Genomic DNA, 20,796 nt, shown 5'->3' on the forward strand with positions numbered 1-20,796 from the left:
ATTTATTCCTACATTTATTTAAGCATTTATTTATTCATTCCTGTATTTATTAATGCATTCATTTATTCAGACTCAAGACATATTCTGTCCTCCATTTTGGCCCTTTTCTTCTTGCTTTGACTGATTCCTGAAGAGCTCTGTGCATTCGATAAAGAGAAAGAACCAACAGACACGAGACCCGAGAGAAAGAAAGACATCCACCTAAATTCCACTGATGGATGTTTTTCAGACGGGCAGAGAGCACACAGTCGGCTTTATGCCTTTTTATTTTGAAGATCTGTTGCAATTCTCCACTGATTTAGTTTTTTCCCCTCTTGTTCTTATCTTTTAAAGTAGAACTGAAATGTCTTGTTTTTGTTCTGACATTTAAAATGATGCACAAAAGCTGCACAATCAATTTAGTTCATTTGTAATCACACTAAAAGTGTTGTAAACCCTAAACATATCATTATTGTTAATAGCGTGATGTATAATATTATCTCCTTATATGAATGTTAGATAGACCGTCTCCTTTCCTCCAAATAAAGGTAATAAAAATGATTATTTTCATCGGTTTAAAATAAAAAAATATGTCGATGGTGAGAAGAAACACGATTATAAATATTATCTATTTAACCTCCTCTGCGGTCAATTTTTATTTATTTTTTTCACGTGAGAAGTAAAAGTATTTTTAGGAAAGACTTGAAGTGGAAGCATAAACAATGATTTGTTGATCCAGGATGTTTACAACGAGGAGCGACGGAAATACTGTTCTCAGTCTGGTTGCACAGCCCCGAAGAGGATCTGGATTCTCTGAGTGGTCCCAACGTGTTTCTCTGTTGGTGGCTAGGATACTACCCAAGGCATTTCTTCTTTTCATATTCACACAGCATGAAACATGGCCGACATTCGGCTCCACTAAAGAACAACGGCGGCCGTCTGCCCGTGACCGATTGGGTCTTCAAACACTTCTTGTCTGCTGGTTGTGTGTTTATTTCTTTTTTACTGCCTTCTAATCCACTCCAGTGCGACTCGAAGGAAAAGGAAGCGGATTCGCTTTTTTCTTATTTTATGGAGGATTTTTGAAAAGTTTTTTCTTCTTCTTCTCATAATTCCCTTGACAGCATGGATGGAAACTCGACGTTTACAAAGTGACGGTCTCGCCGAGTCCCCAGACGCCCGAGGATCCAGAGAACGGCGCAGATGGCTCAGACATGTAAACATTGATGGGGGGGGGGGGGGGGGGGGGTTCGGAGAACTTGGCGATCATCAAAACGACAGAAAGACAGAGAGAAAATAAACCGACTTCCACGCGAGTAGCGGCCAAAAGAGAAAGAGAAAGATGGCCGTAAATATGTTCGTCCTGGACCCAGAATGCTTGTTAAGCTGGAAGCTGGAGATCAACCGGAGTGACATCTGAGATCAAGTGTGTCTCGCAATGTCCTCGGGAGGATCTTTAAATCCAGGGATCTGTGGATCTACCAGTAGCGCCCCCCCCCCCACACACCTCGTCCTCAGTAATGACATCGTCCCCATCCAGCCCGTCATCCTGCCACCTTCAGGGCCACGGCGTTAAAAGCTCTCGGCGTTTTAAAACCCGGCGTTCTACTTTAAATTGGTCTCGCATTCTGCGTTAAGGCCTCGCAGCTTTAGAGAAGGAGCTTCTGTTGGACTTTTTTTGGAGGTTACAGTCTGGAGGGGAAAATCCCAGTGGGGAGTGTGTGTGTGTGTGTGGGGGGGGGGGGGGGGGGGTGGTTATCATTTGGAGAATGTTCTTGGAAGTCCTCTTGTGACGCATTCAAGCCCAAATAACTCCGGGGCAGTTTTTTTGTTGTTGGCGGTTTGGGAATGGATTGGAGCTGCGCTGTAGGAATAGAGCTGAGATCCGAATGTGTTGAAGTCAAAAGGAAATCAGAAAAGATTTCTTTGATTGGTACAAGTGGAGTTTGGAAGTTCTCCGCCCACACCCTCCATGACAAGGTCAAGGGACTGGTCAAAATATGGAAACCGGTCTTCGACGTGGTGGACCCCTCCGGGACGGACTTTGCCCCGCCTGATTAAAAACACTGGTACCGATGCTGACTTGATTTGATGATGTCACCTTAAAGATGTCAGACTGGAGATGTGCGAATGTGTTATTTTCTGTGGTTTTTCTAATTATTTTGTGTCTATTTTTTTGTTCTTCTTTACCCTTTTATTTCTCCTTTCCCTTTGTATTGTATCCTTAAAGTCCTGTCTTGTTAATTTGTAAAATGCAAATAAAAAAATTCCTTTTGTTTGGGTTCCGATAGGCGGCGAGGAAACGCAGACAAACAGGAGGTCAGACGATTTGGACACACACACACACACACACACACACACACACACACACACACACACACACACACACACACACACACACACACACACACACACACACACACACACACACACATATAAATACACACACACACACCTATATACACACACAAACATACACATACATACACACACACCTACACATAACCATACAAACACACACCTACACAATGAAATACACAAACACACACCTACACTTCCAGGTATTAATACACACACTTATATACACACACAACTACTCGTGTAAATACACATACGTACACACACACCTATATACACCCACCCACACATAAACACACATAAACACACAGACACACACACACCTACACATATAAATACACATACAGACCCCCCCTCCCACACACACACACATATAAATACACATACAGACCCCCCCCCACCCCACACACACACAAATAAATACACCCACCCACCTACACACCCACACCCACATACACACACACACACACACACACACACACACAGGAATACACATACAGACCTCCCCCCCCCCCACACACACATATAAATACACCCACCCACACACACACACTCTCCCGTGTGGACAGGCCTTCACACACATCTGGCCTGACGACCAGATGTGTTTTGAGTCCTGCAGGAACAAAAGACTCCACAGCTGTCAGAAACAACAACAACATGTAAGCGCCACATTCAGGGGCCCCCCTCCACTCGGGGGCCCCCCTCCACTCGGGCCTCCTGGGCTCCGGCGGGACCGCGGCGGCCTCTTCCCTTTTCCAAATGCCTCGGCCTCTGAGGAAGTTGTGAATCGGCCCCTCTGGGCTGCGATAAGCGATCTGGACTCGAGGTCCGAGCGGCTCCGCCCCGCCAGCGCCAGGAAGCCGGCGAGCGTGCGCCTGGAGGCCGAGACGTGCTCAGCGGAGCGTTTGCGCTCGTGTTTATATTTCAGTTTACAGTGTTTTCTGTCGGAGAAAAAAACACACGCATGACTTCAGAGAAAAAGACGGATAAAGATAATCCAACCCACATTCACTTGAAGTCCCGTTTGCACCCGATATTTTCCTCTGGAGGCGGATTACACCGCTAACAGCAGCGCAGGAATTAGCCAGTTCATGAATTCTGACTGGTCGAAATCCACAGGGCACGGGGCCATGCCTGGATAGAGAACTGCGGGCCTTCAAATGGACCTTATTTATTCTACTTATACCCAAAACAGAATAATTCATCCACAAAATAAGCAAATTACCCCAAAATGTCCCCCTCTGAAATGAGAAATGAGAGTCAAGGAAACTCGTCACACCGGCGAGGAGTACGCCCTTCATCATGAACCACCCACAAGTCCAATATTTATACATTTAACTGACGTTTGAGGGCCTTCACGCCACTTTCCCACCTCACTCCCTGTGTTGCTGTAAGTGGGCGGGGGCGGGGGGGCGATCCCTCTTGCAGCTCAGGGAGACGCCTGAATGTGTCCCCCGGGACCTCGAGTGCGTCTCGCTGGGAGACAATGTGTCCCTCTACCTATAGCTCGGTTTCTCTGATGGTATTTTAAAATCCTCATCAGAAGTGTCGCCGCGTCTTTGTCTCGCGATCAGAGAAACGTGATAACGTTCATATCTCGGAGAAAGAAAGAAAAAGAGTCTTTTTTTATGAATGCCACCTCCTTCCGGGCTTTCTCAGTGATATCTTGCTCTCCTGTAATGATCCTGCTTTGGATGGCAGAATTTATTTTTGATGAGCCAGAGGAAATTTGGTTTTAGAGATTTGCTCGGAGGTAAAAACACACACGGTTTGGATTCAAAAAGGAAAAGTAAAAATCGGTCCACGGGGATAGATCTCGGGAAAAAGGTATTGTCGCCATTTTTGACAATATTCTTGTCACAATGTTTTCTAATCCCAGTGGTCCGAGGTCCCCTTTTGGATCTAGAGTTATTCTATATCTGCCTATCAGGTTTATAACATTTATGGTGGTATCGGTTTAGAGTCATTAAGGGGATTCAAAATATATATATATATATATATATGTATATAATATAATATAATGGACAGGTGGATTTCTGGCTCGTCATGTTCTAGTTCACGATGACTCTTTCGGGTGCATTTTTTGATGATACCATACAATACAGCATTATATTGTTAACATTTTTTTATTATTAGAATACTCTAAATAATACACTAAATGTAAGATTTTTCATGAAATGTCCCCTCCCCCCCCCACACACACACACTGAACGTGACATTAGTTCATACATAGATAGGCATAATCCCGCCGCCTCATCGTTCCTGCGTGCTGTTGCCCGTCGTTGCTATGACAACACGTCCGTCCCGAGGCGGCGTGCCAGCGGAAAGTCGGCCCTACGAAGTTCAGATAAACACTCTCAGGTTACCGAGAGGCGGATTGGAGGAACTACAGGAGTGTTTGGTTCAAACAGACACGACAGAGCCCGGCAGTGTGTCGCCGGGCAGAACACCAGCTGTCGACCAGCCAAACTAAACCACAAGGAGGGGTTCGTTTAAAAAAAAAAAAAAATACTACCTCCTCACCTGCTGGGTTCTCCGTCCCAAATTTGCTTTTTTACTTTTTACCCCCTAAAATAAATCTGTTCTGCTTTGTGCACAGAATCATTCTGGCATCCGAGATGAGTCGAGCTAAACACGATAATGAGTCCGTTTACCCTCAAAAAAGGGTTCCACGGCCCGACGGAGGATCCACATGAACCCACTGCTCACTCACTGCCGTCGGGGAAGGTTCAGTGAGTCACTTGGTTGAATTTTGGGCGTTTTCAGAAATGACCAACGTTACTTTCCAGGCAATTGGGGAGCCATTAACCATGATGTCATCAAGGTTCTTACAGAAGATGACTGAGGATTATAAAGTCTCCAAACCTGAGTGGGAAGTAGCTTCACTCTCACTGGCTTGTGCAGGTATATGCTGGAACTTCCACTTGATCAGGGGTGTCCAACTCATTTTCACTGTGGGCCACATCAGCATCATAGCTTCCCTCTTAAAGGGCCGGTTACCTGAAACTCTGTATAAACTACTATACCCAACATATTGTTAAATAACTCTCTTTGCATTTGATTATTGTTTTTTTGAGTGTAGAAATATTGTAAAAAGGAACATTTCTCTATTATTATCACATGAATCGATTTCATTTGAAACCTTCAAAATAAAAGCACAGGATATTTTTCAGAAATTTTTCTTCCAAGGAAAGGTGTTCATATGTCTTTCAAGCCGCCAGGGGCCACATGAAATGACGTGGTGTCCCGGATTCGGCCCGCGGGCCTTGTTTTTGACACCTGTCCACTAGATGACCAAACTATTGATTTAATTAATGACGTCATTTCAGGAAATAAAATCGGCCACACATTTGCAGAATCTGGTTTTGCTCACTTTTTTTGTCAATTTGTAAATGGACATGTATTTGGAGACCGTCTTCCTGGTCTGCCAACCTTCCAACACACACACACACACACAACACATTCATACAATGATGTCACCTTGCATGGCTACCACCTGCCTATCAAGACCATCACGTTTAACAGACTTCGGTCTCAATTTGAGAATTAAGTGTCTCTCACAGGTCGACACGGAGTCGGGGATGAAACCACAAAAGTTTGAGTAAACTTTTAATGGAGGGAGGGAAGTGTCCAGAGCGGAAGGGTTTGAGATTGATTGAGTACGGTTTTTAGCAGGAAGTAGTGAGTGTACGAGACTTGGATTAAACCTGATGTTTTGATGTAGTTTTACCGTTAACGGTTCATCTCCGCCCCCAATTTACTTCAATTCAGAAATACATTTCTCCATTAAAAAAAAAATTCTCCTTTCCACTTGGAGGCGTGTGGGAAAACCAAAGAGTTCAATGTAAATAGATATCAAAAATGTCTCTGAAAGCCGAACAATAAATAAAAATCAAAAGATTAAAAAACTTCCAAACACATTCAACTGTCACACAAGGATGCTTTCACACAAATAATAAAAACATCCAAAAGCCTGAATGATATGTCTCTAGATCAGTGGTTCTTAACCTTATCGGAGGGACTGGACCCTGCAAGCTTCATCAGTGCATTAGCCGAACCCTTGGTAATTGGAAAAATAAAATGTGATTTCTTCAAAACATAGGTATATATTTTATTAGTGCACAAACTGAAGTTCCCTGCAGGACGGATATCAAATGTGGCGTGATCAGCTGCAGCCAATGAGGGCCAAGCGGAGCGGGACGAGACGAATAAAACAAGTAGACTGACTTTTTTGGCGTAACACAGTTTTACTGGGCAAATAAATATGTGGAATCTAATGCCGAGTTAACACCTTTGCAACGCTTTACTCGCACAACTGCTCGTGGTTTATTCGCTTCATTATCGCCTTAGCGTGGCTTATCTACGTGACTTTACTCCGTGGAAACAGTTATCATTTCCGCCATCCACCACGGAAGAAATAACCACTATTTCTACCGTTATACTTGTTGTGGACCCAGGTTAAGAACCACCGCTCTAGATATTCACCACACAGGTGAGTCATTGATGTATGCGGAGTGACATTTTTTTTTGTCCTCCCACATTTGTGCTGGAGCAGGTAGTTCAGCTGGAAAAGGGATTTAACACGTTTTAGGCTAATATGAGGTTACAGTTGGATTTTTGGGTATGCTCGGATATTAGCATATAGCATTTTGGGAGATTACCAATATTGATGTATAATGCTTAAATAGTTTTAAAAACTGCGGCGACCAACTCCATCACTTTAGTTCACTGTTAATTTATACATCTCAGAATGTAAGCATTACAATGTTCTTATTGCGCAACCTGCTTCACACATTCACTGACACACACGACCACGGGGACAACGGTTACTCCTCCATGTGATGCCATGGGAGGACAACAGTGTGAGGTCAACCGGCGTCGCTGTGGAAAGCAACAAAAAAGAAAAGAAAACCAAGATTTCAAATCGGGTCGCAGATATCAGAAAATAAAGCAACCATTGTCGAATAATTTAAATATCATGATCCTACGGGAGTGCCGTTACTACAAAGACACACATGCATTCAAGTTGTTAGACTCCAATTCATATCGAAAGTTTGCATATTTGCTCATTTTTTTCTTTGGCGGATGATCAATCCTCCACAACAGATCGCATTTTAATATTCAAAACAGTCACCCACGGACATTCAGAGTGAGTCCTACGCCCGAGAAAAAAAAAACCCCTTTCATTCTTCTGGAGTTCAAAAACTGAGCTTGTGATGTTGTCAGGCCCACGGCCTCCAAACAATAAAGAGCCCTCAGAGGACGCCGGAGTGCTTCAAATTCCTTTCCCTGCCTCATGAATCAAGAACAACCCTGTTACACTAAAGCTGCTGATGTACATATTCACACACACACACACACACACACACACACACACACACACACACACACACACACACACACACACACACACACACACACACACACACACACACACACTCTTATACACGTCATGATGTCAAGCCTGCCTTCCATTAATTCAACAAACTAAGAAGAGACTTTTAGAAGTAGCCCAGGAGTCTAATTGCGGACCAATCAGATCCTCATTAAATGCTACACTTTAAGCTAATTAACCAATCATCTCCTTAATGAGCGTCATCAAGCAGCCAATTGTGGATCGTCTTCAAAAAAACAACGAAAACAGGCCGAGGAGCGAGCGCCTGGGATTCTCCCTCCCTCCCCGTCTGTCACACATTTACTCACTGGTGATCAACATGCTTCTGGTCGGATGGAGGGAAGTTCAACACACTTCCATCTTACACCTGAGATTGGACGTCGTAGAATCGGACGCATCGAGATCTTTAAAGAGTTAAAAAGTCCAGAGGGGGAAAAGTCGTATATCCAATGTTGCGGCAAAGCGGCAGAATTCCAGTTGTACTGGTCATGTTGGGCATCATGTTAATGAAGTCATTGTTGAAGATTTCCCCGACCACTCCCCTTTCCTCTGGCCCCGGACCGGACCATCTGAACGCCTGGGGAGGGGGTGGGGGGAGGACGTCCTAAAAATACACACACACACACACACACTTCAGAGGCATGAGGTTCACACACACACACACACACACACACACATACTGGGGTTACTTTGAGTTTGTGTGTATAGGAGTGAGAAGAAGGGAAAGGCAAATTAGGGAGATGAAATCTGTGCATGGAGGATGTGGATGACCCTCCCTGGGAGGAAATGAAGGATCCCAGAGTGAGCCCTCTGCCCACTGGGCACAGGAGTGACTGCACATTTCCACAGGACAGGAGTTGGCTTTTGAGGCTGGCAATTTAGAAATAAATAAATAAATAAAAATGTCCTCCTAAAAAATACGATGATTAAAAATAGGCAATTCAGAGGAGTGGGACGTTCCACTTTGCCTCAAATGAGGCCCGCGGTGAGAAAACCCTCGGATGATGAAATTAGCCAAAGAAGAAAGTAAAGCGAGGAAATTAACACGATTTTCTTCCTTTACGAAATTGAAGATTTTTTTTCCCTCTGACCTTCTTCGGGGAAGAAAAAAAGCCGTTTCAGCCGAAATTAAATACAGACGAACGCCTTAACAAGACGAGGAGGAGGAAGTCCTCGCCGTGGCCTAATAGCCTGTGGTTCTTCAAGGTTTCATCTTGGCTCAGTCCAAGGTAGACCATTAGCGTTAATGGTCTTCCATTTAACACGTAGGTGTTTAATTATGGGATTTTAAATGTGAATAACTCCCCTCGGAGGAGAAGCGAGGAGAACGATTCGCCACATTAATTCACAAGTGGAAGGGGGAGGAAGTGGGAGGAAGTGGGAGTGTGTAAACAACTAATGGACTCTTTCACAGGCGGTCGAGAGACATACAGTAGAGACAGAGAGAGAGAGTAAAAAGAGGAAACTTTTTTTCCCCTTCCTATTCTTTGGCCACATTTCTCGGAAGATTTCAGAAAAGTGAGTTCATCGGGATTGAGAAAGATCTGAACACATCTGGTTGTTGGTGGGAAATATAGACGACACAAAGGTTTAGAGGCTTTGCGAGGATTTAAATGTTGGATAGACCAACGGAATTTTTTGGGGCTTTAGCGAAAGTTTATTGTCATCACAGGTGGCACACGGAGACAAAACATTTAAGGTATTTCTCATGTTATACGACATAACATTTGGGCCGCAAGTCCACCATCAAATGACCACAACTCTAAACTGGTGCATTACATAATGTGTAGTGTTCGTGTGTGAGGACAACACCACTTCCTCCGCAACAGATCTTTAGAGATCTTTGGAAAAACACCTTTTAATATTTGCTAAAAAACTACCTAAGAGGGATATTTCAACGTTCAAGTGTTAGCTTATTTGCTTTCTGATGTTGAATTATATACAGTACATGTGTTTATATATATATATATATATATATATGGGTATGCCCAACTCATGACCTTTATTAGTGCAGCTTTAAAGTATGTCTATGATGTCCTCTCTGAGCTTCTGAAGAAAAAGAAGCATAAGACATTATAACAGAAATAAATATTTAATTGAATTATTTAATTCGATAACTCACCACCAGTAGTATTTGTATTCCGACCTTTTTTACTGCACTTTGAGTTATTCATGTACCGTAAATATTAATAATATATCAAAGTCACTGAGATGTTGACTGCAAATCAGGATTAAAGCAGAGCTCAGGGCCTGACCTTCGACCTCTCTCTCTCTCTCTCTCTCTCTCAAAGGTTACACAAGACTGCATTTCCTTTTCTCAAGCGAGAGCCTCACGGGCGTCAGAGGAGGAAGAATCCAACAATACTCCCAGCGGATGGGAGGTTCTGTGTGTGTGCAGTGTTTATATGTGGTGTGTGTGTGTGTGTGTGTACATGTGTGTGTGTGTGGAGCAGTTACAGTATTCAAGGATGTGATGTGTTGTGTTGACTCTCACAAGCATAGCCTTGTGTGTGCGCTCTGGGTGTGTACGTGTGTATGATTTAGCTTTGTGCGTGCGTGTGTGTGTGTGTGTGTGTGTGTACAGTCCAATCTGAATCCAGCCTCTGAGGCTTCGAGGCTGGTATTTCCGATGTAGCAGGACAGGAAGCGGCCTGCTCTCTTGAACTGTGTCCCTCCTTTTGAAAACTGCAGCCCACATTCTCCAGGACCGATGACATCATCAGTGTGTGTCTGCGTGTGTGTGTGTCTCTGTGTATACTTACTGTACATACGTAGAGTCTGGGCAATATTTAACCATCAAAACAAGTCCAACAAAGGCATTCGCCATGTAATGAAACACATTCTTTGTTAAGTACAACTAGTTGTGTAAAAATGTCCTTTCATCAAATTAAATTTGTAAAAGGAAGGTAAAGAAAAAAACACATTATATGATGAGCAAATAAAAGTAACGTGTTCAAGCTTATATAAAATAACGAAAAATTACAAGACATAGAACACCAGAGCACCAGCAGTATTCTGATGGATACCACTTTGACAGTGCATCCAATGGATCATTAAAACAACCGCCTTCCTGTGTGTGTGTGTGTGTGTGTGTGTGTGTGTGTGTGGCCTCACTAGAAAAAAACCGGAAAGAGAAAAACTACTCAACTTTGTGAAATTAGGCTCAGAAACTAAATAGTCCGATGATTGACAGCAGAATACAAATCAACTAACGGCATGCCAACGTGGATCTGTATGAACGTTGTAAACTCGTAGTGGACCCGCTCCTCTGGTGGGACGGGCCCGTCCCGATGGCTGTTGTTGTACTCACATGCATGAATGGCTTTGTGTGAGCAAAGTCCGCCCGGCCCGTCTGGTCCCAGGCGGCCAATAACCGGCCCGCTCGGCGGGTCCCACCGCTCTCCTAAAAGTGTTCCTGCATGTCGAGCCTGAAAGGCGATACGCGCTACACAAACGGCAGAAAGGTCTCGCCCTCCCCGACGGAAAGTAAAAGGTCCAGCTGGAGGAATTATCACGGGCAGTTTTATGATTTCATCATTTAGACCCAGAGTGCACCGGTCTTATGCTGCGTTCACGCCAAAAGCGTTGCGAAATTTTCCACGCGAGTAGATCCCCACGCAAAGTCAACGTACGGACGCGGATGCCGAGAATTTCGTGGCACGGAAAATTTGCATCGTGTTAGAAAATTTTCAACTTTGGCGAAAGATTCGTCCGACGCCGAGTGGCGAAAGCCAATCGGCGATGAGACGCTCCGCCGTTGGTGAATCTAACTGGCTGCTGCTGGAAGCGGAACTTATCGGTGAAAGTCACCGAGATAGTGTCGTGAGTCGGAGTTTTTGTGTCTCGTTTCCTGTCTTATTTTGAAGTCCTTGTCTCTCGTGTCTTCTGTGTAACTAAAGGAACAAAATGCATTTTTACAGTCATCAATCTGGACTGAAGGTCTTGATTAAATCCTGGTGTCTTCGTTGTGGAAGTAGACGTTCACTCAAGCGGCCTCATGGTCTTCGCGATCAATTAACTGGGGCTCTGATTAGAGCTGCTCTTTATTAGCTTTTATAATGATCTGAGAGTGTGTAATGGGGTTGTCTGCACATAGTTCATTTGGAACGTGTCCCGAGGACACACCCTAACACCGACTTGGGTTGGATACGCTGGCAGGAGCAGACTTTATGGAATAGAGTATGTGGAATAATTGGAAATACGTTTTTTCTCCCATTTTTATATCACTCTAGTTTTTCTCCGATATCTCCGAGAGATCTTTCAGGTGATATTAGAAAACAGAGAAAACATGTCGTCTATTCATGTCCACACATATTCAAAAGGATGAAAGAATAATGGATTCTATTCAGTTTTCTTCCCTCCCTTTTTACAAAAAGGACATATCCTTTCAAACGGTTTCAGAAGGAGAGGTTGTGGCTGCTCTTGCACTATCTGCTCTCTTTGTTATTCGGATAACGCCTGTGAGTGAAGGCGTCACTTTCACTGCCAACGCGATATCATCTACATATTATTTGAAAACATAAAACATTTTGAGATGGACCTAAAGGTCACCTCGAGGTACCCCGATATCACGAGCACATCTCGCAGCTCTGAATTTCTCGTGTGTATTTGTGGGCTCATGGAAATCTAAAACCCGGTCATTTACCACAAAACTATTGCGAAACATCAGTCGTGGGGGTAGAAGGGATGTTTAAAGGGACGTTCCCGCCTGTAATGAGTTAACGCTAGGTTTTTCTAGGTCAGGCGTCATTTGCATTGTGGGCCATCTACAATTTCAATTCGATTCAATTTAGTTTATTTTATATATAGATATATATAATTATATATATTATTATATATATATATAATTATATATATTATTACATATAATTATATATATATATAATATATTTATTTATATTATTTATATTTATTTATATATATATATATATATAAATATACATATATAGTGGCAACAATGCCACTTATGGAAGAAGGCCGTGAATACAGCAACTGATGTTGTTTCTGTCCCTCCTGGAGAGGGATTCTCCTCTGTTGCCCTCCTGAAGGTTTCCTCCCCCTTTTCCCCGTCTAAGGGTTTTTCTATTTTTTGGGAGTTTTTCCTGATCCGATGTGAGGTCAAAGGTCAGGGATGTCGTATGTGTACAGATTTAAAGCCCTCTGTGGCAAATTCGTAATTTGTGATTTTGGGCTATATATAAAAATCGAAATTTAACTGTCGTACATATCAAATTAGGCATTCCAAATTTTTGAGAACAGCAATGAGTGAAGTTTAAAAGCACCGACTGATCACTGAACTGATAGATGAGAGCCGTTTGCTTCCAAAGGCCCATTCAGCTCCATCTCCAATGCTGTGGATATGTAACAAGCAGACATGTCGGGGATTCACTTGATGGATTGCTCTCTACTTGCCATCTCGTTATCTTCCTACCAGAGTTCATCCTTATTTCCATGCTAAAACCTGCATATTACCATCCTGTCAGCTAGGTTTATTTTCTTTTTGATGTATAGCCAGCTGCAGGAGAGCCACTGGGCATGATGCAAATACACACAGAGGTTTCTGAGGAACTTTCCTCAGATGATTTAAGATTAAAAGGAAATCAAGGGAAAGGAAGATAATCTAATAAAGTAAAGATAGGATCAACAACACAGCGATGGGGATTTTCTTTTCAAAATGCTCTCTGCGGTTTTAAAGTCGAGAGCCCACATAAGGGTGTAATATTCGGGTCTCCACATTATATTTTTGTAACCATTGTGTAGAGATGAAATATATTAAATATAGGAAATGGGTAATGCGTTATAACATTACATGTCATTAAGCTGATGCTTTTATCCAAAGCAACTTACAATCATGTTACATTCACTGTGGACACAGCTGCAGGGAGCAACTCAGGGTGTCTTGCTCAAGATGGCGCGGCTGTGTCCAGACGCCGTCGTGGTAGCTCCGCGGAGATTGTGCGCTCTTTTAGTTTTTGTGTTTATTTTTAATACTTTCTTTGCCACAAACACATCGGCACTAACAGCATACGAACGCTGCACACTTTTGGACATAAACTTTTGCGCAAAACAAGGGTTTTTGTCCACTTTTTCCATCGATCCAGCGTGGCCGGCAGAGATCGTACGAGCGAACCACAACAACAACAGTGGAGCCGCTACTACGGGGAGACGACGAAAACATCGAGGGAAACGGAGGCGAATTCGAACAGACTGAGAGTTCAAGCCCACCGTCCACCTCTGCCCAGCATCCTTCTTGCTAACGTCCAGTCTCTGGAAAATAAGCTGGATGATGTTAGGGCAAGGATCAGATTCCAACGGGACATGAGGGACTGTAACATCTTTTGTCTGACGGAAACATGGCTGACCCCGCTGGTGCGGATCGAGTCATATGCCCAACCGAGTCCTTCTCTGTTTTCCGTGCAGACAGAACGGAAGAGTCTGGTAAATCTAAGGGTGGAGGGGTTTGCTTCATGACTAACAACAAGTGGTGCAACCCCAAGGACATTAAGACTCTTTCGTTCCTGCTCCGAACCTGGAACATCTGACGATCTCATGCCGTCCATTCTACCTTCCCCGGGAGTTCAGCTCGGTCATCACCACAGCCGTCTACATTCCACCACAAGCGGACACCGACGTAGCACTATCGGACCTACATGATGTGTTATGTCGGCATCAGAACAAGTATCCCGACGCGGCTGTGGTGGTGGCTGGGGACTTTAATAGGGCAAACCTAAAAAAAGTCATGCCGAACTTTCACCAGCACATTACGTGTGCTACCAGAGGAGAAAGAACGTTGGACCACTGCTATACGCCATTCAAGAGAGGCTACAAGGCTGTCTCTCTCCTCCGTCGCAAATCGGACCATGCCGCCATTTTCCTGCTACCGGAGTACCAACAAAGGATAGCACGGGAAGCGGTAGTGACGAGGAACGTGAAGCGGTGGTCTGACCAATCAGAGGCTGAGCTACAGGACGCTCTGCGTGTCGTCGACTGGGACATGATCCAATCCAGTTCCAGTGACGTCAGCGAGTTTGCGGACGTAGCAATGAGCCTCATAGCAACGCTAGCGGACACCATCGTCCCCACGGTAAAAGTTAGGGTCTTTCCTAACCAAAAGCCGTGGGTTGATAGATCCATCCGTGAAGCTGTGAACGCCCGTACTGCTGCCTATAACTCCGGTCTTGTATCCGGCAACATGGACGAGTACAAGGCAGCGGTCTATGGACTGAGGACGGCGGTGAAGGAGGCCAAGAGGAGGTACCGAGACAGAGTGGAATCACAGATGGAGCAGCGCGACACCAGGCGCCTATGGCAGGGGCTACGGACTATCACAGACTACCAGAGCAGACCCGCGCAATGGTGAGTGCCGACGCATCCCTAGCGGACGACCTGAACTCATTTTATGCACGGTTTGAGGCTAGCAACAACAGCGCTAGCTCGCCGGCTAACAACAACACCGTTAGCGTAGCCGAGGTGAGTTCTACCGCTGGGGATGAACACACACTCTCTGTGACCGAGCACAGTGTGAGGAGGGCTCTGTTGAGGTGAACACCAGGAAAGCTGCAGGTCCAGATGGCATATCTGGGCGAGTACTGAAGACCTGTGCTAACCAGCTAGCTCCAGTGTTCACCACAATATTCAACCTCTCCCTGGCTGAGTCCGTGGTCCCCGCCTGCGTCAAGAGATCCACTATTGTCCCTGTGCCCAAGAATGCTTCTCCAGCATGTATGAATGACTACCGACCGGTGGCCCTCACCTCGGTGGTCATGAAATGCTTTGAGAGGCTGATAAAGGACTACATCTGCGCCTTCCTCCCTTCCTCCATGGACCCGCTGCAGTTTGCTTATCGCCCAAACAGATCCACGGATGATGCTGTCTCCCAGGTATAACTCCTGCACACCACACTCTCTCATCTGGACAGCCAGAGGGGGGGCTATGTGAGACTGCTGTTCATTGATTATAGTTCAGCTTTCAACACCATAGTCCCCTCCAGACTGGCCGGCAAGCTGATTGAGCTGGGACTGAACACCCCCCTGTGTGCTTGGATCCTGGACTTCCTGACCGCCAGGCCACAGGTGGTCAGGGTGGGCAGACACCTCCAACCCCCTCACCCTGAACACAGGATCCCCCCAGGGTTGCATCGTCAGCCCCTACTGTACTCCCTGTACACACATGACTGTGTGGCCAGGTTCAGCTCAACACCATCATCAAGTTTGCGGATGACACAGTGGTGGTGGGCCTGATCTCCGACAACGGCGAGAAGGCCTACCTGGAGGAAGTTGCTGATCTGTCACTCTGGTGCCGGGACAACAGCCTCCTCATGAATGTCACCAAAACTAAGGAGCTGATTGTGGACTTTAGGAGGGTACAACAACAGAGGACGTACTCACCACTGGGGATTAACGGGACTACTGTGGAGAGGGTGAGCGGGTATAAATACCTGGGAGTCCACATCACCGAGGATCTGACATGGTCAATGAACACAGACACTCTGGTGAGAAAGGCAAGGCAGCGCCTCTACCACCTCAGGCAGCTGAGGAAATTTAAAGTTTCCCAGAGGATCCTTCAGTCCTTCTACTCTGGAGCTGTAGAGGCGTCCTGACAGGAAGCATCACAGCCTGGTTTGGCAACTGCTCCGCTCAGGACAGGAAGGCTCTGCAGAGAGTAGTGCGTTCGGCTGAACGCACTATTGGAACTACACTCCCGACCCTGCAGGACTTGTACACCAGGAGGTGCAGAACCAGAGCCGGCAGGATCATGAAGGATCCTCACCACCCCAACAACAGACTGTTTCAGCTGCTGCGGTCAGGCAGGCGCCTCCGTAGTCACGCTGCAAGAACAGAGAGACTGAGACGGAGTTTCTTTCCTCAGGCCATCAGGATTGTGAACTCCGACCTCACCAGGACCCCCACATAGACCCACACAACTGCCCCTCTTAGGCACACACACACACACACACACACTTAGTGTAAATATTGTACTGTAAATATTGTGTTGTTTTTTATTGTAAATAGTGTGTACTTGTTGCCCTTGCACATTCCTGCTGAGCATTGCCACTTTCATTTCACTGCACACCCTGTGTGTGTATGTGACAAATAAAACATCTTGAATCTTGAATCTTGAATCTCAAGGACACATCGACTAGGGCGGGGATTGAACCGCCAACCCCCCCGATTGGAAGTCAGACCTGCTAACCAATTTTATTCCATTTTGAAAAACCGGAATTTGAGTTTTTATTTTTTGCAGATTTCTTGTATTTCCTGCATTTGAAAAAAGAGACATTTGTATTAATTATAAAAGAGAAAACCGTAGTTGAAATTTTGTATAATTTTTTTGAGATTTATAGTGTTTCTTGCATTTGAAAAAAGAGACAATTGTATTAATTAAAAATGAGAATATACTGTATATATATATATATATATATATATATATATATATATATATATATAATCTTGGTTATCGACTAGGGCCGGGATTGAACCGCCAACCCCCTGATTGAAAGACAGACCTGCTCAGCACTGACCTGCAGTCACCCCATATACAAAATATTAAAGTATGATTATAATACAAGCAGCCTGTTAGCGTCCCAGTTCGACAGGCTGATTCACGGGGACGACCCCAAGCTGACCCCTCCCTCTGTACTCGTTGACAGCGACTATAAATAAGGCGTTCTCTGTGGTTTTGTTCTGGGCAGTGGATGGAAACGCGGGGACGTTGCCAAAGGGTCAGCAGAGCCCCTGGCAGCGTGTTCAGAGATGTTATTACTCGGCTTTCAGCGGCATCATTGTTCCAGAGACGTTCCTCTCAACAGCGAGTGTGACAGTTGGCCTGCACCGGCGTGGCGTCTGACATCCACCTCCGAGTCCGAGGGTGGAGGACGCTGATGAGGCACAAAAAAAAAAGAAGAAGCAAAACCTGGAGCCGTGAATAAATACTTATTAAAAAAAGAATATCTAAAAACGTTCATACAGTTTTCTTAAAATGTCATTGCATTTAAAAAAAAAAAGGTAGTTTAAGTTTTTTATTGAGATTTATTGCGGATTTATTGTATTTCTTGCATTTGAAAAAAGAGACATGTGTCTGCCTGCCTGTCTGCCTGTCGGCCTGTCTGCCTGTCTGCCTCTCTAGACACCACATCACTTCATACTCACTCGGAGAAGCCAGTTGACTGAGAGGTCAACAAAGTCTTTAATGAAAGGCGTAAAGATATTTGTTTGTTTTCTCGGGGTATTAATTGCTTTAATGAATTATAATGTGAACAAATACAAACAAAATCATTGACATTAAATCAGTTATTTGCTTTACATATTTAAATTGTTGTCCTTTTAGGTGAATCTGCTGACTCATGGTTCACATATGAAGTCAAGGTCATGTCTGTGAAGGTCGTGGGCTGAAATAAGACATAAAGAAGTAAGTTATGCCAAATCCCCCAGAGTTACGTGAACTCCCAAAAGTCTGTCCGGCAGAAGCTGATTAGAAACAATATCTCGTAACAAAAGATGAATGAACGCTGCTCACGTTAATTATGGATGATCCAACAACTGAAAAGAATTTTTTTTCGGTCTCGCTCTTCTTCTTCTGGTTAGAGCGACAACATGAAAGTCACGCAGACATTTCTGGAACAGCGGCTACTTTCTTTCCTTTGTTTTTCCTCCCACTATCTTAGCCTCGCCGTTTCCAAAACTTAATTCCACTTCACATTCAACTCCCAATTTCCAATTGTTCTGGCGGCGGCCGACTTCTCCCACGCCGTCCTCTCGCCGGGCCGCGAAACAAAGACGGAAACAATGACGGGTAACTCAAAAAAATGAGGCCGCTTCGAAATTGGGGATTCATAATCCACCATGTGGCGTTAATGGGGAGCCGTATTTAAGACGCCAATGTTTAATATTCACTGTCTGTTGCAGCGCTAAATCTGCATGCAGGTTTCTTTTTTTTTTTTTTTTCAGGGGGGGGGGGGCAGGTCCGACCTGGCCGTTTGGGCTTTCTAAGCACTTTGAGGTGACCTGGACATCCAGCGTGTGAATAAATCTTTCACTCTCAATCTGTCTTTTCATCTCTCTCCGTAAATCTCTCCTTTCCTTTTTTTCCTTCTGTTTTTTCTTCCTCTTCCATCCGTCTCCTTCGCCCAGCATCACCGTCTGTGTCCGATTCATCCGTCTCTCTTTCTTTTCTTTTCTCTCCCGTTCTCTTGTTCGCAAATCCTCCCCGAAAATCCTCCGTGACTTTCAAACACTCGTCCTCTGAAGACTACAACTTGTTTGTTGCTTCCATCGGTTGTAGTCAGCTTGGATTCAGATTAGTTACGACATCCACAGAAATGGCCGACGGTGGGTCAGTGGTCAGTAATCCCCGCCCTAGTCGATTTGTCCTTGAGCAAGACACTTAACCCTGGATTGCTCCCTGTAGCTGTGTACGGTGTATGAATATATATATATATTTATATATATATATATATATATATATATATATATATATTTATATATATATATATTTATGGGTCAGTGGTTAGCCGGTTTGGCGGTTCAATCCCCGCCCGAGTCGATGTGTCCTTGAGCAAGAATTGACCCTGAGTTGCTCCCTGTAGCTGTGTATACTTATGACCATGTCATATTTCAGTTTTTTTTATGTGCAAAAATGTCTACATTTCTGATTTTTTCTGTCAAGATGGGGTACTGAGCCTACAATAATGTGAAATACAATGAACTTTTTTGATTTTAGAAACTGGCTGTAATGAAACAAAGAGGGAAAATGTTATATATGTTATATATGTGTGCATATACACACACACATATATATATACAGTATATATATATATATATATATATACGTAATGTTATGTGCAGATGTTCCATACGAGCCACTTTTCAAGCGAACAATGATCCTAAAACAGTTTCTTCGTGGCGTATCCCTTCAGCCGGGTTCATTCTGGTTCAGAGGACCAGACGACATGAATTCAACGCTTGTGTAATCCAAGTATAACTTCTCTTACTCAGCACGTATTGTAATGCGCGGTGTCTTTTCCGTGCGGTCGTCCATCTCTATGAATCACAGTGAACATAATGAGGCGCAGTGAGACTGATGACACCGGGAGAACCGGGCGGCGGCAGCACGGCGGAACAGTAAAAATACATTTATTTTGATCTTAATTGCCACGGTGAGTCAGTACCTGAGCTCCGGGGCCTTAATCCCTCTGACATTTGCCTCGAATGGCAAAGTTAATAATACGGACCCTCGCACACTGGCTAACGGATCAATGCAGTTTGCAAATAGCAGACCTTTAAAAAGTTCACAATCCTTAAAGGTAAGTGATAAAACCTTGAAAAATAAACATTGTTTAGTTGAGAAATATCGTCTGATTTACATTTACACAGATGAAGACTGCTAACCGCTGCGGAGGACACTTGTGTCTCTGGACCTTTTAAAAGTCAAATCAATTAAAAATACATACTTCAAGTCATGAAAGTGCAATATGACACATTTAGCAATGTCAAAAGCGCCATTTTTCCCCCCGAAAAACAATCTGAAAACAAAATAACAGAATGAACTGTGACAGAAATATAAAGGAAGCAGTTTGGTATCCAGTAAGTTGTTATCAAGTGTCCTTCTAAAGCAAAGCCAAGGAGATATGAGAAGAGAGAACATTTTATTCTACAGTCGCTAAATACTGAATAGAAGGGGCTGAAATCTGAAAAAAAGTTTCTTTAACCGGACACACAAACACACCTACACACACACACACACACACACACACACACACACACACACACACACACACACACACACACACACACACACACACACACACACACACACACACACAGTAGCTCTTCCGCAACAGTAATGGCAGATATGTCTATTGAGAGTTTACTTTAAAATTCTTATTGCATATTCCTTTTTTTTAATAAAAAAAATAATAATTATAAATAATAATAATAATAATAATAATACAAATTTATAGAAACCCCTAACAGCTTAATCAAGTTTATTTAATAACCTTAAGATATGATAATATATTCCTTTATTAGTCCCTCACTGGGAAAATAGCAGGATCACAGCAGTGAGTG

The 20,796-nt window shown here is 44.0% G+C and overlaps 1 protein-coding gene across 1 annotated transcript in view; it reads right to left on the reverse strand.

Moving 5' to 3' along the window:
* si:dkeyp-23e4.3 (rho GTPase-activating protein 7) overlaps positions 1-20,796 on the reverse strand; it is a 94,702-nt gene that overhangs the window by 22,986 nt on the left and 50,920 nt on the right.

This window comes from Pseudoliparis swirei, chromosome 3 (genome assembly GCF_029220125.1).
Source record: "Pseudoliparis swirei isolate HS2019 ecotype Mariana Trench chromosome 3, NWPU_hadal_v1, whole genome shotgun sequence".
In the NCBI taxonomy this organism is placed as follows: domain Eukaryota; kingdom Metazoa; phylum Chordata; class Actinopteri; order Perciformes; family Liparidae; genus Pseudoliparis; species Pseudoliparis swirei.